We start from the raw sequence: 16,298 nt of genomic DNA on the forward strand, positions 1-16,298 counted from the left end.
TAGATAAAAATCTATTTGGATAAAATCTGTCTATAAAATCTAAGCTAAGCATACCAACCGCTGGTTCTTCAAATCTGGTCTTAGAGGTCCACTGTCCTGCAGAGTTTAGCTCCAATCTCAAACTCACAATTTTTTACAGCAGAATGTTACTATCGAGGACTTATTTATGTCAAAATTTCAGGGTCGTATCTGGTCCCCCACCGGAGATATTCAACTCAAAAGTGAGGAAAAGTGGGAAAAAAATTCTCACCCCATAAAACAGAAAAAGAGAAGTCTCAAACCTGACATGTTCTGCATGCACAGTATACTTACCTAGGTACCCCTAGACTGAGACTCAAACCCTAAATGTGGAACTGTGGAAATCTTGAGCATTACATTTGGACTTGAATGTGCAAAATGTTTATACATGTACATGTACCTTGTAAGGTGATCTGGAGATCAGTTTTTGTTCCAAGGAGCTACAGTAGGACCATCCTGAGCTGAGATATTGAGGTTTCCCTAAACAGCTGTATAACCAGAATTTGTTGTGTGTCATGACACAAAGATAACCGTCATAGTTAAACCAAGTAAAAAAACAAAACAAAAAACCCTGGTGATTTTGCAATGACAATACATAGATGTAATCACTTTGTAACCAACTTTGTAATTATCGGACCACTTAAAATGGACTGTCCTGTGTTTTATTTATGAATGAATGACAAGATAGTTCATGTTATCACTTACATTATAGCAGCTATATACCTTTTTACTATTTTGAAGTTAGTAAGACAAAAAAAACAGCTTTTCATGTTACAGAGAAACCAGAAAACGTAAAGTCCTCTGTACAAAAGACTTTCCTGTGTCGGAAAACATAATGACCTTTACAAAGCTCTGACACCGGAGACACGGGATAAATGTCTCATATTCTTTGTTAAATAGCAGTACATTTTATAATCCACTTATTATTAGTTGTAGATTATGTAGCACGTCTGACATACACGTTGCTGTTGCTGTAGAAACAATGATGTATCAGAACGAGCGGATTATTATTAACTTGTGATTTGCCTGGCAACTGGCACTACTGTCAGAGCTGTGTTGTGATACCAAGTTAATGACAAAACCAGTCGGTCAGATTTCGAGAATTCAACACCTCTGTGGCCTCATGAAATCTCATGAAGCCATATGTTATTCACAGTAGAACACAGAAAATATATCAAATGTGTAAACTGAGGAAAGGTACCATTTTAAGAAAACAATAAGGTAATTTTGAATTTGGTGGCAGCAACACGTCTAAGAAAAGTTGGTACATGGGCAACAAAAGGCTGGAAAAGTAAGTGTTACTAAAAAGAAACAGCAGGAGGTTAATTGGGAACAGGTCAGTAACATGACTGGGTATAAAAAGAGTATCTTAGAGAGGCAGAGTCTTTCCGAAGTAAAGATGGGCAGAAGTTCACCAATCTTGTCACGTATCGTGACAGAGTGGAGATAGGACAGATGCAATCGCAGTATGAACAGTTTTATTTAAGAGAGAGACAGGCAGACAAATCCAAAGTGTGAGCCACAATTTTACATTGTAAAATTACAATGTAAAATTGTGAAGACTATGAATATCTCATCAGCTACAGTACATAATATCATCAAAAGATTCTGAGAATCTGGCGAAATGTCTGTGCACAAGGGACAAGGGTGAAAATCAATATCGCATGCCCATGATCTTCGGGCCCTCAGGCGGCGCTGCATTAAAAACGGGCTTGATTCTGTAATGGAAATCACTGCATGGGCTCAGAAACACCTCCAGAACGCATTGTCTGTGAACGCAGTTTGCCGTGCCATCCACAAATACTGGCTAAAGTTATATCATGCAAAGAAGAAGCCATGTGTGAACTTGATCCAGAAACACCGCCATCTTCTCTGGCCAAAGCTCATTTAAAATGGACTGAGGCAAAGTGGAAAACTGTTCTATGGTGCAGACGAATCCAAATTTGAAATTCTTTTCTGAAACCATGGACGCTGCGTCCTCTAAACTAAAGAGGACTAAAGAGGAGAGGGACCATCCGGCTTTCTATCAGCACTCAGTTCAAAAGCCTGCATCTCTGATGGTATGGGGTGCATTAGTGCCATGGAATGGACAGCTTGCACATCTGGAAAGGCACAATCAATGCTGAAAGGTATATACAGGTTTTAGAGCAACATAACATATTCTTCCATCCAGATTCCATCCCATCTTTACTTCTGAGAGACTCTGCCTCTCTAAGATACTCTTTTATACCCAGTCATGTTACTGACCTGTTGCCAAGTAACCTCCAGTTGTTTCTTTTTAGTAACATTTACTTATACAGTCTTTTGTTTGCCCCCGTCCCAAATTTTTTGAGGCGTGTTGCTACCATCCAGTTTAAAAAAAATTCTTTAAAATGGTTCATTTCCTCAGTTTAAACATTTGATATGTTTTCTATGTTCTATTGTGAATAACATACGGGTTTATGAGATTTGCGAATCATCGCATTCTGTTTTCATTTACATTTCACACAGCGTCCCAACTTTTTTGGAATTGGGGTTGTACTAAACTTCAATGATGAGATACCACAAGTACAATTCAGTGTCCCAGTATCTGTAAGAAGCATGACTATTAAAATAAGCAAATAAATAAATAAATAAATAAATAAAAAGAGCAGGCAGCCATAGCTGTTTTCAGCATGTAATAATGTGAAAACTTTCTTCTTAATGCACAAGGCTGTTAGACGTAGCAGATTAAAGAACTGAGCGTAAGTCTCCCACATGTGTTTACTGTAGTGTGTACTACAGCAAGAGACACCATTGCATAGAAGGAAGTCTTCTACTTTCATTACAAACAGCTTTAAAAAAAACTTTCCCGAAGAACTTGTTTATCCACTGATAAGTGAACTCAATTCTTAAACCATGTGCTTGTGAAAAGATTTAATAACACTACATCTATTGGGGATTGAGATATAATGAAGCCTGCATGAAGTTTTCTGTAATCTGTAAACGCTGTGTGAAATGCGCCTTATTTACTGTGGCCATATTGCCGAGGTGCAGAGCTCGAAGAGATGATGCAGATGCTCTGTCATTCGTTACACCATCATCTGGAAATTAAAGTGCTCATGGCCCATAATCCAATTGTGTCTCTCCGTCCCCCTCCTGCCGCAACCCACACTGATTACTTTAGGGAGCTGTGGTGGGCCAATATTAAAACTCAGCACACACACACACACACACACACACACACACACACACACACACACACACACACACACACACAAAACCACACTCTGTTAACGGTGGCATCCGCTCGCACCAAACCCCTTAGACCAACAGTCGGGTAAAAAGATGGAGCGTGGTGTCTTAAGTGCTCTCCTGGCAGCTTCAGCCCCTTGAGACATCAGCAAGCCACAGGTCCAATTTAATTAACTCACTTTGCTTAATCAAAGCGAGGTGCAGTGATTTTGTGGAACAGCTGATGTGGCATGAGTACTGAGGCCTGGAGCTTCTTTTTCTCACATGGTAATGCTTGTGTCTGGTTTGAGCTACATGTTCCCTAAGGACTGAACAAGGGCGTGGAGAAAATGACACAATACATAACGTCGGTAACGCATCCCGCATGCATTACAAGGCTTTTGTATTTGGAAGCCCCTGGCAACATGGTTTCAAATGTTAAAAACAAAAACAAAAACAAAAACACAACCTGCCATTTAACAAGTACTGTTGAGGTCATAAGTTTGCATGCAACTTGCAGAATCTGCAAAATGTTAATAATTAATAAATATAATAGGGATCATGCAGTTTTCTAAATTATTTTGTCTTCTGTGAAACATGTAAATATCTCATGCAGCTTCTGAAGGGTAGTAATGAAAAACACAATTTAACAATTTGCACCGATCATCCTGGCTCTTCATGCATCGTGTTGCCTTCTTGAGCATCAGTGAATGTTTGCACCTTTTGTAATAGTGTGTACGAGTCGCTCAGTCGTCCTCAGTGTGAAAAGATGGACTTCAACATCATGTAGTAACTGTTGGAAAGGGACATAATATGTAGAAGATGCTGGAAAACCAAAGAATATGTAGAACAGTGGGCAAACAAGCGACTCATGAACAACATGGATCACACAACATGAAAACAGTCGTTGATCATCCAGGTAACACACAGTATTAAGAATCAAGGGTATGTAAACTTCTAAACTGGTTCATTTGTGTAAATTCAGTTATTATTGTGTCTTGTAAACATCCATCCATCCATTTTCTATATGTTATCCACAGTAGAACACAGAAAACATATCAAATGTGTTAACTGAGGAAAGGTACCATTTAAAGAAAAAAATAAGGTTATTTTGAATTTAGTGGCAGCAACACGTCTAAGAAAAGTTGGTACATGGGCAACAAAAGGCTGGAAAAGTAAGTGTTACTAAAAAGAAACAGCTGGTGGTTAATTGGGAACAGGTCAGTACCGTGATTGGGTATAAAAAGAGTATCTTAGAGAGGCAGAGTCTCTCAGAAGTTAAGACACTGCTTATCGTACAGGGCCACGGGGAACCTGGAGCCTATCCCAGGGAGCATCGGGCACAGGGCGGGGTACACGCTGGATAGGGCACAATCACATACACATTCACACACTACGGACACTGTGGACATGCCAATCAGCCTACCATGCATGTCTTTGGACTGGGGGAGGAAACCGGAGTACCCGGAGGAAATCCCCGCAGCACGGGGAGAACATTAGGGTTGCAACTAACTATTATTACTATTATTAGTATTATAACTATTATTTCCATAATCGATTAGTTGGCCGATTATTATTCCGATTAATAGATTAATCGGATGGGGGCGGGGCAAACTTTCTGTACCTTTTTTTGTTATTTAAAATAAAATCCACAAACCGAGTGTTACAAATATAAATTCAGGCTAAAACTTTACACAACTGTTTGTCCAAAACAGAAAAGAACCCAACACACACACACACATACACACACACACACACACAAACACAAGAATATATATATTATTAATTTAGGAATGTAGTTTAATTCTGTGCTTTTTGTAAATCCATAAAAAAAATAATGGATAAGTACTTATATATAATATAAATATAAACGAAATAAATCATATATATATATATATATATATATATATATATATATATATATATATATATATATATATCTGATTTATATATATTGTATTGTATTGTATTGTATTGATCCACCACAATGCTTTTAGTTTTACAGGCGGGTTATGAACTATGTGTGTTGTGTTGGTGTACTAGGTATAAATCATGATAATCTCAACCATAGTGTATTCCCATTCCTTTCACTGTTTTAAAGTAGTGTATATAAAATGGCAAAAAGTTTTAACTAGATGCAGTTTTGCATACGCTGGGGTGAAAAAAAAGGCTGAATAAGCAGGAAAGAAGTCAGTTTAGTTTTTGTGGTTGGTGTAGAAGGGGAGCCAGCATACAGATGGGTAATTCTCCAACTGATAGTAAGAAGCTAATTATGAAAGTTGAGAAGAGCTTTAATGGTGGAAATGCAATCAAGTTTGAATTCAGTGCAAAATGGCTAGTACTGCCAGACACGATTCATGTGAGCGGAAAAAACAATCTGCTGCTGCTGCAAAAAAAAACCCCATAATGACACCGAAAAAAATTAAACACATAGGTTGCTGTTGGGCTTGAGCACTGGAGGTTTATAGCTTATTGATCCAGGTGCCTAATACAGGCTGTAAGCTTTGTGCAATAACAGATTGCTGAATTATTTGGGGTGTATCTTGTGTGTTTATATCTAGCTACGTTATCAATGGCAATCAACAAATAGTCAACAGTGTTTGGAAACTAATTAGCCAGATGAACTTCTCTTCCCATTTTCTCCCATTTGGTCGTTTGCCAATTCTGACCTACTAGCCTGCTCTCCCCTGTCCGCACGCCAGCTACCAACCGAGGAGGGTGAAGACCTGCACATACAGTACTGTGCAAAAAGTCTTAGGCACATTCAAAGAAATGCTGTAGAGCAAAGATGACTTCGAAAATAAAGAAATTAAATGTTTCTCCATTTAAAAAATGCAATAAAGAGCAGTAAACAGTAATAAATGAAACAAGGGTAATATTTCGTGCGATGACCTTTTGCTTTAAAACAAAACAAAAAAAGTAGTCCCAGGTAGAATGAGTGTGGATTTTGTAAGGAAATGAGCTGTAAGTTTTATTGAGCATCTTGCAGAACCAGCCACCGTTCTTCTGGAGACTTTGACTGTCGCGCTTTCTTCTTCAGTGTAATACCATTGCTCTCTTGGAGCTCTCATGGTTGTCATATTGTCTAGATTCAATACAAACGCTTTTCTGTTGCGTCACTTGGGTGCCCCGTTCTGAATATTCTTGGTTCTTACATTTACTTACATTTATCTCATATATGTTTGAGTGGCAGAAGTCTAACATCTTAACCACTGGGCGTTCCACTGCTTTGATGATATTGGTGGTAATTGAGCTAATTACAGTAACATCAACAATAAACAGTACACTAAAGAATAACGCACAGGACAAGACAACAAATGCAAGAAATGTGGATTAATACTGAGCAGATTCAGCAGAATGTTGCAATAGTACAGATAGAATGAATCCAGTAGCAGCAGTAGTGAATGAATTGAAAGTATTGGCACACTTGGTTATGTTGGGGTGAGATTAGTATCATTACAACAGGACAACCACGTGCGCATGGTTTCTAAGTGGAAACCCGACGTTAAACAAAGCCAGCACAATGGCATGGAGTCACATCACAATATTAAATAGACTCTGTATTTTATTTTGCATCACATTTCCAAGACAGTTGTCATGTAATGAGAGAAGGAACTCTGGACTACAGTTCCCAGCAGCCACTGCACCTCACTGCATCACGGTCACATGACCACCTGCACCTGAATCACATCATGTTAATGAGCACCTGTGTATATAGCCACAGTTCGCAGCGCATTTCTTGTCTTACGTTTGTCTTTCTTTGCCGTGTTTTTGGTCACGCTTAGCCTTTAGTAAATCTTATTATCTGCTTTCGCATCCATCTTCATCTCCACCCGTGACAACAGTAAGCATTTTAACTATTGTCTGACTTATTTTCAAGAGGTCAGTTTAGTGTAGGATTCGTGCATGCATAACTTGTTTTACTTGAATGGAAATGTATTTAAAAGTTTAAATGTATACAAACCATACAATGCCCCCATCAGTGGACAAAGAACCAACCAACCAAACAAACAAATAAAATCAAACCCTAGCTCTAACACTCCCATACTAACTAATTAACATACATGGTTCTGTTAATAAATGTAATAATTTCCATAATAACGAACATATTTTGACCTGAAAGCTAGCTTATATCTAGCATTACTTACTTAGCTAGTAAACATTTAGCTAACTTACAAGGGCTAATTATCTAGCTAAGCTAGTAGTATTGGTCTTTGCGGTAAGAACTATTTTCTATTTTTATTTTATTTATTTATTTATTTATTTATTTTTAAACATTTGTGTTTATTTAAGCTATGAGGCTAGTGAGTGTACATGAAGAAATAATACATCATGCTAAATGTGATGACTTTGAGAACCTTTAGATTCTGCTAGTTCCTGTATGATTCAGTTCCGCTTAACTAGAACAGATACAGGTTAACATTTAGGCCTTAAAAAAAAACTTCATATCATGATAGTATTGCAAACCATAATAAAACATGCAGATATATGCAAATATTGTGACATAATATTAAATAATGTCTCAGACCTCTTCTGAATTGTGCAGAAGTTATGTAACCCCTTGTAGCTGATATTCTTTTGAACTGTGCTGCAAACACAAGGCTTCAAGGATACTCCATTTTCTGTACTGATATAATAGTGACACGATGATTGCACACATTAGTGAGAAATCCTAGGAGTGATTTTCAGGTTTTATGGAAGTTTTTCATAAAGTGGTGTATATTATATAACAGGAAAAAGGCATGCTATAGTGTGTCTTAAATTAATTTTAAGTGGATATCTAAGGATGTCACTTCTCTCTACTTCTAGGATTTCTGGCTCCTTGATTTGAATAGTCATATCCCATTTGTTGTTGTTTGCTTTTTTTTTTTTTTTTCTTTCTTTTTTTTTTTTTTGGAGAGTGAATAACATCCATTCATTCCAAGTAATCAGGTAGTTTGATAAAATTCAATGTTCTTTGCAAATGAACAAATCGCCTTGAATTTTTAAATTTTTTTTTTTTTAGTTACATTTATAGTTATTTTCTAGACATTCAAAGTGCTTTACGTTGTATGGGGGGAAAATCTCCTCAACCACCACCAGTGTGTAGCATCCACCTGGATGATGTGACGGCAGCCATAGTGCTCCAGAACACCCACCACACACCTGCTATTAGTGGAGAGAGTGATGTAGACAATTCCGGGATGGAGATTATTCGGGGACCGTGATGGATAAGGGTCAATGGGGGAATTTCACCAGGACCTGGGGGTTATAGGGGTTATACCCCTGTTCTTTTAGGATAAGTTTCATGGGATTTTTAATGACCACAGAGAGTCCTGACCTCGGTTTAACTGTAACCCCGTCCTCTCCATCACGTTAACCTTGTGAAGAAAGTTTGGCCTTGACATTATTGAGCTAGCTAAGTTCTGTTAGCCACTGACTGACTGCACCTGTTAACCAGCATTAACATTCATTGAATACATGAAGAAACACAGCCTTAACCCATTATTCTAATTCTAATAACGATAACTTCATTATAACGAGTCATTATTAGTCACGTATACATTATGTGCATTGTGAAATTCTTTTCTTCGCATATCCCAGCATGTTATGAGGTGGGGTCAGAGTGCAACTACAGCTTGCCTTGTCTGAAACACTTGCTAAATGTAGTTAACATTAACCCACTCTCTATTACATCATGGTCAATAGCTCTAATGCTATTAACTTTCAAAAAGGGAATGGGAATGTCTAACATTAACACGAGCTGTATGCTACGGTAATGTTATCGACTCAGGTGAGCGTCTAGTTTAGCATCACTCATCTCTACTGTGGCAGCATCCGGCAAGTTAACCCTAACTCGGCGCCTCAGATTAGATCCAGACCCAGAGAATTATAGAATAACCTCAATCCTTAGATCACAGCCAACATAAACACATGACACTAGTAGTGTAGCACCAACACTGAGGGAGCAGTACATGATCTTCACTGTTGAAGCCGTAGCGATCGGTGAAGTTAATTATCACAATTATCACTTATCACTGAGTTACTGTTTTCCATTGAATACATCTTCGAGAGCTCCCTGCTTAAATATCATAAACTCTGCCTGGCATTTTCAGCAGCATTAACGCTAAATAGTGATGAATGCTAACTTGTGGACATTTCGGTTCCTCGTTTAAAAAACCGCTACCTCCACCTGAGGCGATGTCAAACAGTCCACGCCGAGTTAATTTGACCCAAGGCGTTGGGCTGATGCGTCCTGGAGGTGGATGTCTGGGTGAGGGGTGGATTGATTCAACTGTCAGTGAAAATGACCCAGCCAATAACCCAACAGTTTGGTTACACAAAACTACCCAAGACTGAGAAAATAACCCTATTAAATGACCCAAAAGGCTCAAAGTTTTGGGTGGAAAAAATAACCGAACAGAGTGCAGTCTCAGGAAAAAAGCCCACTCGTCTGTCTCTACTTGTTGATATTGCATTAGACCAAGAAGTTATTTCATGTTTCTCTCTCTCTCTCTCTCTCTCTCTCTCTCTCTCTCTCTCTCTCTCTCTCTGTATACAGTATGTGCTCCCCTTGGCTTTGAATGTAGATAAGTTTCTTTTCCCAAAGGCACCAAGACCTTTCTTTCAGTAAGGGCAGGAGCAGGCACTGCAGTATGATTATCGCCTACATCCCCTTCCGTTTCTTTCCCCTCTAATCATTATTTATATCAGGTGTGTAGGCTCAAGTCTGAGACTGTCTGGGTCTCGTTCTGCAGAGGTGACTCGGGAGTTGGGACTTGAAACAGCTGGATGCTTGCGGGGATGAAAAAACGGATTGTTTTGATGGGATGCGGTTCAGAAATATCAGCAATAAATAGCTCTAATATAAAGAGTTATATAAATATCTGTTCTGTTCCTTCAGCTAGAAAAATTGAGTTTGGATAGATATAACGGAGTTGTATATCGGTCACAATATTGTATGAGTGGTGTGCAAGTTATTTAAAATGATGTATTATGTTAGTCTGTTTGCTGTTTTTTTGTAAAGATTTTAAAGTCATCGGTGCTTAAGTAAAGATTAAAATCGGAGTTAACAGTGGGCAAGGGCTCACTGAAACTGGGCAGCCTCAAGGTTTAATGTGTTGTATGTTCTGAGATGCTTTTCTGCTCACCATGGTTGTGTAGAGTGATTATTTTATTTATGTGGCCTTTCTGTCAGCTTAAACCAGTCCATTCTCCATAGAAGTTTTGTCAACAAGGTGTTTTTTTTTTCGTGCAGAACTGCTGCTCACTGGATGTTTTTTTTCACACCATTCTGTATAACACATGAATCCCGAGAGTTCAAGCATTTCTGAAATACTCAGACCTGCCCGTCTTGTACCAACAACTATGCTATGGTCTATAGATGTAACAGTATGAAAATTTCATATCACGAGTATTATGACCAAAACTATCATGATTATCAGTATCACGGTATTGTTAAAATGTGCTGAAAATGTGTAAAAAAAAAAAAAAAAAAAAAGGCAAAAAAGTACTGATATAAACACTGAAATCATTTTAACTGGTTTTATATTTAACTATAAAGTGATGGATGGTTGTCACTAGGCTTGTTGCAGTAGTCGGTGTTGCATGGTGCTCGGCCGCACACCGATAGCATCACTTGCCCACTGTCATTTTACTTTTTTATAGTAATAAAATTAATTTACTTTAGTTAGAGAAAGGACGCTACAATTAATAACTGAACTCGTTTGCTCAATTCAGCATGAGCCAAATGAGTCAGTCGTAGCACAGATCAGCTGGAGTCAGATTTCATTTATCACGTGACAAAATTGAGGCAAGCTGACTGACAGGAAGAGCGAGGCGTGGCGTGCCGACTGGCAGGAAGAGTGTGGCGTGCCGACTGACCGGGCGAGCCGACTGACGAGGGCCGAGACGATTTGGTTTAATATAAGCAAGTTTGTCATTGAACTGTTTTGTGTTTTTCATTAAGAATAATTCGAAAGTTAAATGCGCGTGGCCACATGTTCTGAAGTGATTTTAAATGCAACAGAGACAAGCGCCAAAACCCCTTTCGCAGCAACTTTCTTCTGGCAAGCTCTGTAGACAAGGTTACCATCTTCTATTAAGTTTCCCTCAGCAATATTATAAAATCCAAAATATAACCACACTTTAGATTTGATCCTCTTGGAATGTTGGAAAATCTCCTGAGCGCCGTCACTGCTTTCCTCTGTGGTCTCTTGCCCAAAAAAAGCAGTGTTGCATGCTGCGCCTGCGTCAGACTCATGCTGGGTGTGTGTGGACAGCGTTTACTGCGAGTTTTACAAATCGCCATGATTGCGCACGGTTTTAATGATAAGTGTAATGAATGAACAGGTGTTCCTCTTCACTGAGTGTAGCTATAGTAAAACTAAATGTCCAAAATTACCTGTAGAACTTTTTTTCTGAAAATCAGTGGTAATGTTAATAAGGAGTTTGTTTGTGGTTCTGGATGGCTTTTAACTAAATGCTGCAATATCGCTGCTAAATCTTGCTGGCTTTCATTCTGAGCCGAGAGCATTCGTGAGGTCAGGCACTGATGTTGGATGACTGGGTCTTGCACTCTGCTTAATCCCAAAAGTACCTGATGAAGATGGGTTTAGGGCTCTGTGGAGGAACTGCTTATTGGAGCCATACATCAGCTAAGATGAACGATGTTCCCCACAGAAAAGGTTCCACTCTAAGAGGCTCCTACTTTGACCACATAGGTTCCTGGTCTATCGCCTCTTGATCAACTTGCCTTTACGCTTGTACAATTGTATACTGTAACGATTTTTAATCGCACTACCCCGCATCATCTAGAAGAGTAAGAGTTCTCTTTTGGGTCTGGTTCCTTGCAAGGTTTCTTCCTCATGCTGCCTCAGGGAGTTTACATTGCCACTGTCGTCTCTGGCTTGCTCGTTAGGGATCGAGCGCTACACCTGGGATTCTGTAAAGCTGCTTTGTGATGTCGAATTGAATTAAACTTGTTCAATCAAGGAATACGTGTGAATGATCATCAGTTTGAAAAGATCCACCTGTTGGCTTCTTGCTAAGGTGCTAATGGAGGAAACGTTGGGTAAAAGCAGCATTGTGTTTGGTGATCATAGGCTTATGTATCACTATTCTGCCATGGCAACTCTTGCTTTTTGACTCCTGACAGACAGTTACAGACCATAGTGCTCGTGTTGGGCAAGGCAAGACATTTCCACTTCACAATAATATCACTTACAGTTGACCGAGGCAGATTTGACAAGCTGTGCAGAAACCTGACAAACCGACACATTGGACAGGTGCAGCGCTGAAAATCACTGTGCTGTCCAAAATGTCCCATTGTATTACCTGGGTTTTTCTGGTTATTACACAAATGTGGGCTCAATAGGCGTTAAAAGAGCAGTCCATCATAAAAAAAAATCTTTATCTATTGATCTCTCTATCTCTCTCTCCCTTTCTCTATCTATCTCTCGATTTCTCTCTATTTATCTCTCCATCTCGTTATCTATCTGTCTCTCTATCCATCTATCTCTCTCTATCTCTCTATCCTATCCATCTGTCTCTATCCATCTCTCTCTTGATTTCTCTCTCTTTCTATCTTTATCTGTTTCTCTCTCTCCCTATCTATCCATCTATCTCTCTATCCTATCTCTCTCCCTATCTCTCTCTATCTAGCCTCTCTCATCTATGTCTCTCTCTATCCATCTCTTTCTATCCTATCCATCTCTCTATCCTTCTCTATCTCGCTATCTTAGTCTCCATCTCTCTCTATCTTTATCTCTATCTCTCCCTATCTATCCATCCTATCTATCTATCTATCTATTGCTCTCTATCCTATCTCTATCTATCCTATCGCTCATCTTTCTCTCTATCTATCCAGCTATCTCTCTATCCTATCCATCTCTCTATCCATCTCTCATCTATCTCTCTCCATCGCTCTCTATCTTTATCTGTCTCTATCTCTCTCTCTATCCTATCTATCTCCATCTCTCTGTCCATCTCTCTATCTTTATCTATCTTTCTCTTTGTCTATCTCTCTCTGTCTTTATCTCTCACTGTCTATCGATTTCTCTCTCTATCTTGCTCCATCTTTCTGTTTTTCTCTATTTCTCTCTGTTGCTCTCTCTATCCATCTCTTTTTTTTTATTATAATATATATTTGGGAGGATCGCACAAAAAGATGCATTAAAATCCTTTCTCAGCACAATTTGATTCAAGAAAAGCATTGATTCTGCAGCACGTTGACAAGCACCACATAAAACAGAGTTCCACCCTTATTCGTTATGACCACTGACCATAGACGTGGTACCACGTGTCCTCAAGTGCACTAAAGTAGGAAATTGGGATAAACAACTTTGGAAAGCTTTTCTTTTTTTTAAGCAAAAAATGTTGAAACAAACCAAAACGCCCACTTGGAGTGAGCTGGAACATGGAAAATGGAACTTGTTCAGTCTGGCTAAACAAAAATGTAATATTATGTAATGATTGATACTTTCCTGAACAATGACTAAATGAGTTAAGTGAATATATGGAATGAGTGAGTCATGGCTGCACTTGCTTTCTCACTTCTAACTCACCAATGGTACAGTGTGCATGTTGGCAGAAGACCAGTAAGCTGCCATATTGAATCATTTTTAGGCTTTTGGAGAACAGTAATTTGTTCCTTTAAGCATGTAGATGGGCTGCTATTCACAAACATCCACTACTAGAATATCTGCTACAGTAATGGAGTTTGTGCAATGTACAAAAATTACATTAACATAAATATTGTATAAAAATTAAATATGTAGATCTATGCAAATTTGGTGTATTGAACGGTGTAAAGGATTACAAAACAGTCCAACATGTAGGAACAGGGTGTAAGATGCATGCTGGGATAGCATACATAGAGAGGCATAACCAAGTGGCTGGGATTGTGTTTATAGAAACATCTGTTTTGAGTATGGGTTAGACATCCCCGAGTCCCAGTGGAACACACCACAGAAAGTGGTTGAGAATAGAGCTAAGATCCTGTGGGACAGCTGCTGGCTAACCAACCAGGTATAGTGGATATGGACAAGGAGCAGAAGATGGCAGTTAGTTGTGGCAATCCCAGCTGTGGGTAACATCAGAAAGAAGGCACGTGGGAAAAGTGAGAAGTATGAGGGACTTAAGGAAGAACTGGAGCAGATGTGGAAGGTGAAGTCCAAAGTGGTCCCAGTGGTAATAGGATCGTTAGGCTGTTACCCTAAACCTGGGAGAGTATCTCCCACTGATTCCAGGTACAACATCTGAGGTCTCTGTCCAGAACAGTACAGTCCTAGGATCAGCTAGAACCCTCAAACTCCCAGTTTGGGAGTCCAGTAGCGGGTGTCCAGTAGAGGACCCAAGCTTGAGGAAGACACCTGAATTATCTTGCACTAAGCAATGAATTTCAGTGCTTTTCTAAGCCAAAGTTATTATTTTTAAACTAGCATTTAAAGATGCAGTACATTTTAAAGATGTGTTCGCCTAGAATAGTCACTGAAATCAAGGGAACAAAAACAAACCAGTCATTTTCAGATGTTGACACAAATACACTTTACCATTCCTACTCCTACTTAAACATATTAGCAATCCCAAGATGCATTACAACTGGTGTGGGGGGGGGGATGAATATTTTTAAACTGATGTCAATATTTTAATAGGCTAGCAAAATGATTTGTCGTTTTCATCATGCGTGAATTAACGGTAGGCCTAGCCCACATTCTGAACAAAGATATCGAACAGGTTAATAAATTGTATCATATTGTAACTGATTTCGTAGTATCGTCAAATGTCGTATTGTTGCGTTATGAATTGAAATACTGTTTTATCCTTGCTGATTTAGTGGTATAGCCAGATTCTGTGGTTGCCTCAAGAATTGAAATCATATCGTATGGCGTCCAAACATAACATCGTGTATAAGCTTGATGTTTATACCCTTATTATGCATTGTGTTTTCTGGTGTTTACGGTAAGCTAATGCACTGCTCTAATCGTGCGATCGTTTACAGTACAATCCTGTTAAATGCTGAAAAATCCCCTTTAATCAAGAATCATGTTGCTGTGGTGTCTAGTGGATACTAGACATACTGTATGGCCTGAGGTATCAAGCTGTTTTTCATGTGCATCTTTGGTTCGGCTGGTTTTGCACATGATTTTGTCCGCCACAGAAAATCAAGTTTAATTAGCACCTTGTGTGTTGCGTGGAGTGAGCAATGTTGCCAGGTGCACAGTTATCATGCAGAATTACTGAAGCAGGTTGTATTTCTTTTATTCCTTCTCACAGCCATTTCTTTGGTTAGGGCAATAATATGAGAGCATTTCACAATCTAGATGAAAGAAGACCAACTACAAGTTTAAATACCGCTTTTCATGCTTCTCCTGTCGTGCCGATCTTGCAACCCTGGTGTTAGAGCTTGTCATGAACGCATACAATTTCCTCACATCTAACAATGAAATTCAACAAATTAACCGGGGCTTTTGTGACGGTGACAATTTTGAAAGTGCCACAGTCGACCAAACGAAAAATGGAATACAGTTGATTTAATTCCACACTTTATATGAAGTAATTGCATTTTTGCTATTTGAGCGTTCACCTCAAGTGGAGTCATGTGGGCTGAGAATCGAACTGCCTACCCTACGATTAGTGGACAAGCTGCGCCACAACTGCCCACAATGAGCTGCAGCCATGATAAACTGATTATTAATGTCAGGGTGTAACGTGAGTGCGTATTGTAGCTGCTTCTTTATGTATGTAGGAGAGAGCTGGGAAAATTGTAATACGGTGCACTTGTAACTTTTTTTTTTTTCTTTGTTTTTATAGTGGTGTTACAGTTGACCCACACAATGAATACAATCATACCATTTTACCAAAAAACCACACACAAAAAAACCCCCATAACACAGGATGCCTTCTGGTTTCAATGAAAACATAACAGTACAGCTCACCTATGGCTCTGCAATTTTACTTCATTCCCTTATGAAGTCTGCATTAACTTTGGCTTGTGTTTCCATTGTTTAGCAAACAACTTCTCAGTTATATATTGCTTTTCTCTGTAAGGTTTCAGTTGTTTCCTTTGCCTGGATTGTGATTCCATGATAAAGGATTTGATGTAATAA

At 38.9% G+C, this 16,298-nt stretch overlaps 1 protein-coding gene across 3 annotated transcripts in view; it reads left to right on the plus strand.

Annotated features, from left to right (window-relative positions):
• asic1b (acid-sensing (proton-gated) ion channel 1b) overlaps positions 1-16,298 on the plus strand; it is a 349,820-nt gene that overhangs the window by 21,943 nt on the left and 311,579 nt on the right. The window contains exon 1 of one of the 3 annotated variants that reach the window (XM_053674092.1): positions 6,924-7,054. The exons of 1 other annotated variant lie outside the window; for it this stretch is intronic. The gene's annotated coding sequence lies outside the window, so the exon portion shown is untranslated. Of the gene's footprint in view, positions 1-6,923; positions 7,055-16,298 lie in introns of those variants that run through there. One more of the 3 variants, XM_053674093.1, reaches the window with a different exon arrangement.

This window comes from Ictalurus punctatus, chromosome 21, assembly GCF_001660625.3.
Source record: "Ictalurus punctatus breed USDA103 chromosome 21, Coco_2.0, whole genome shotgun sequence".
Taxonomy (NCBI): Eukaryota; Metazoa; Chordata; class Actinopteri; order Siluriformes; family Ictaluridae; genus Ictalurus; species Ictalurus punctatus.